The sequence below is a fragment of the Alosa pseudoharengus genome, unplaced genomic scaffold (assembly GCF_046254945.1).
Source record: "Alosa pseudoharengus isolate Yale_2024_CS ecotype anadromous, Long Island Sound unplaced genomic scaffold, YU_APseudo_1.1 YU_APseudo_1.1_scf_19, whole genome shotgun sequence".
Lineage (NCBI taxonomy): Eukaryota > Metazoa > Chordata > Actinopteri > Clupeiformes > Clupeidae > Alosa > Alosa pseudoharengus.
Genome location: NW_027468657.1, coordinates 19,690,371 through 19,693,884, shown reverse-complemented (window position 1 = coordinate 19,693,884; position 3,514 = coordinate 19,690,371).

Genomic DNA, 3,514 nt, shown 5'->3' with positions numbered 1-3,514 from the left:
CAGTTAGCTTAGCCAGTTAGCTTAGGCCCCACCACAAACACAAAACAAATTAGCCAGTTAGCTTACGCCCCATGCTGCCACCATATTACCACAACAAACATCCAAATACCCTTAACCAACCTAGGCATGGTCTAAGTTGGCTAGGTTGGTCCGTCCCGTTGATGCGGACTGAACCATAAACCATAAAAAACCTTAGCCAAGTACCATCAACCTAGGCACAGTCCATCACAAACACAAAACAAATGAGCCAGTTAGCTTACCTTAGCTTGCGCCCCAGGAAGGGTAATGAGTCAGTTAGCTTACCTTAGCTTGCGCCCCAGGAAGAGTAATTTCTCCTTACCCACAACCATTCGCTTGCCCGTTCTGCTGCTAAAGACATGTTACTAACCACCTGCCTTAGACTTCGACCACAAATGCCCAATTCAGACAGCAAGCCAATAGCAGATCTGGCCACAAACCCACGTGCACCGATTTCAATTATACAACAACTGCTAGTCAGCTAGTGCTAAACTGAGATTTAACCAATCTGGTCACTCCTTCATCCCCACAATCTCCCTAACCCCTACCTTTCACTAACCCTAACCTATCAGCTGTGCTCTTGTGTTTGACTGACAGCCTAAAGGTCCAATCCTTGACTTTGAGTTTCAGACTGACTGGAGCTGAAGGCATTTTGACAGTCTAAAGGTCGTAGTAGCGGTGGGTTGCTGCCCAGGTTCTTGAGTGGAACTTTCATTACCACTGAAGATTCACATCCACGTTGAGATGTCATGCACATTTCAGATATTTACATCTTGTAGTTTTAACATTCTCTCGCAGGGTCTTGTGGAGCACAGAGTTCATTGATCTCAACTTCTCTGTTATTCTGTTAGTACTCCAAGACTCACTAAGCAGATGCCTTTGGAGAAATGAAAAAATCCTTACCCACAGATTTGTAATCCTTTTCTTCAATATCTCAACACTATCCACGGTTGTGCAAATCAATTTCCCTCTGTTTGTCAACCATGTGCAAGGATTTGCATTCTATTCCCTTACTTGAAACATCCATAGCCACAGATTTGTAAATCTGCTCCTGTTCCCAAAACCAATCCACAGTGATGGGTATGGATTATTCAACTGAGGAAACAGATTTTTAAATATATGAAAATGAATTGTTAAACTGAGGGATTAACTAATGAGCAAGGATTCTCATTTCCCCTCTAAATTCATGCCAAAAAAACCCTATCACTCTTTATGTCTTATCTAAAATATTTAAGTTATCAGGAGTTAAAAATGGAAGAATGTCCTATCTAACTATGTTTAGAAAAGCAGATATATTGTTTCTATTTTTTATTTTGAATTAGTTTCATTATTATTTTTTTGTTTTCATTTTGTCTTGTTTCCTCGGCTATCAACACTGTCCAGATGCCCAGTGTGGCTAAGATTGTAGAGTTGGACAGTGCCTGTCAGTAGCCTGTCAGTAGCCCACTGATGTAGAGGTGGACTGTGCCTGTCCGTAGCCCACTGATGTTCGGCCTCGGGGAATGACACATTGATTTCTAACTGATTGTATTTTTGTTTTGTATCACTGTTATTACTGTAATTATAATTATGATGATTTCTTCATAGTGAAAAAAAAAGGTCTTCAGTACTGTGTCTGAATCGTTGCTGTATTTGTCAACAATCCAGGAATTTAGCTTTTCTTTCTTCTAAGTTTCACACTCTGTTTTTCAATCCGGACGAGAGAAACCACAAAGCCAACTTCACAAACAACGAGACAGACAGACAGAGAGACACACAAAGAAAGAGAGAGAGAGGCAGTCAGAGGAATGAATTCAAACTACTGTTGCGAAAACCTGCCACTGTGAGGCAAGCATACCTGCTTCAGTGCCGCAGCAGATGGTCGACTCTCCCTACCTCTGAAGTAGTTGGATAGCAATCCCGGTGGAATGTGTGTGACTGATGAAGAAGCCCCTAAGGGATTATGGAAACGACACAAACCCATAGAACACACACACACACACACACACACACACACACACACACACACACAAACACTCACACTCTCTCACACACACACTGACACTCACACTCATGCTCACATACACCAAAGTGTCTGAGAGGACCATGTAAGGACCATTTTGTGAGGGAACGAAAATGACATTTCTGTTGTGATCTAATGCAGACCAGGCCTTGTGTATTCTATTCTAGTTATATTCCATTATTACACGCAACCTATTCTAATGCTGTATGGCGCTTACTGCAAATCATTGGCAACTTTGAAGTGTTGTTGTTTGTTTGTTTGTGTGTTTGTTTTCCCTTTATAATCTGGTAAGTTGCTAAAGTGTACTGTACATACATAGGCAGACAAAAAACAACTCTGTGTCTAGTTCCAAGAACTGTATGGTTATCATATACTGAAATACTGTACTACTGGCATCCATATCAGTGTGGTCAGTTGTTATCATATACAGTCTATGGTTGTTATGGTCATCATCCATCAAAAGATACATAACCTCTAATAAATATTTTTAGAAATTTGCTCTGGCTCTTTTGTTGTTTATTTGAATAGCACAACGGGTACTGATTTGAATGATGGGTAAACTACAAAGTGTTATGCCTAACTAAAGCTGTTTTAAAAACTAGGCTAAAACAATTTGCTAATTTACTGTAACACCATGTGCAACACCTTAACCGCTAGCTCAGTGTTCCCAGATGTCACACGATGACTGTAGCTCATGCACCAGAATTTTGCTTGTCAATGCACTTAACCCACCATGAAATGAAGGCCCTATGATTTACAATAGGTCTACAATATAGGCCCTATGATTTACAGTAGGTCTATAGGTCCTATGATTTACAGTTGTAGGCCTACAATACAGGTCCTATGATTTGCAGTAGGTCTACAATATAGGCCTTATGATTTACAGTAGGTCTATAGGTCCTATGATTTACAGTTGTAGGTCTACAATATAGGCCTTATGATTTACAGTAGGTCTACAATATAGGCCCTATGATTTACAGCAGGTCTACAATATACTGTAGGCCCTATGATTTGCAGCAGGTCTACAATATACTGTAGGCCCTATGATTTGCAGTAGGTCTACAATATAGTGTTTGTTGTTTCAAAAAATATACCTGTGGACGGGGGCGCTGTGGCGTAACTGGTTACAGCGTCCATACCATAGATATTAGAAAGCTAGATACCGCATTGTCCGTCAAATTCTACTAGGTGGCATACGTGAATGCGGCCACCATATTTCTGAGGGCAAGCACCTTACTGTCTATGGGCTTACATAGATAGATAGATAGATAGATAGATAGATACTTTATTGATCCCTAGGGGAAATTCAAGGTCTAACACTTGGCCTTACTGTCTAACACTTGCCGGCAATCAGAGACGCCTGTCTGATTTCCAGTCACTGTCACATGTTCTTCCATTGGCCTGCAGTGATTGTTGCCCCCACCAATATGCTGGCGCTATTTATGTATGTTCTGGAGCCTAATGCGGTATCTAGTTTTCTTTTATCTATGGTCT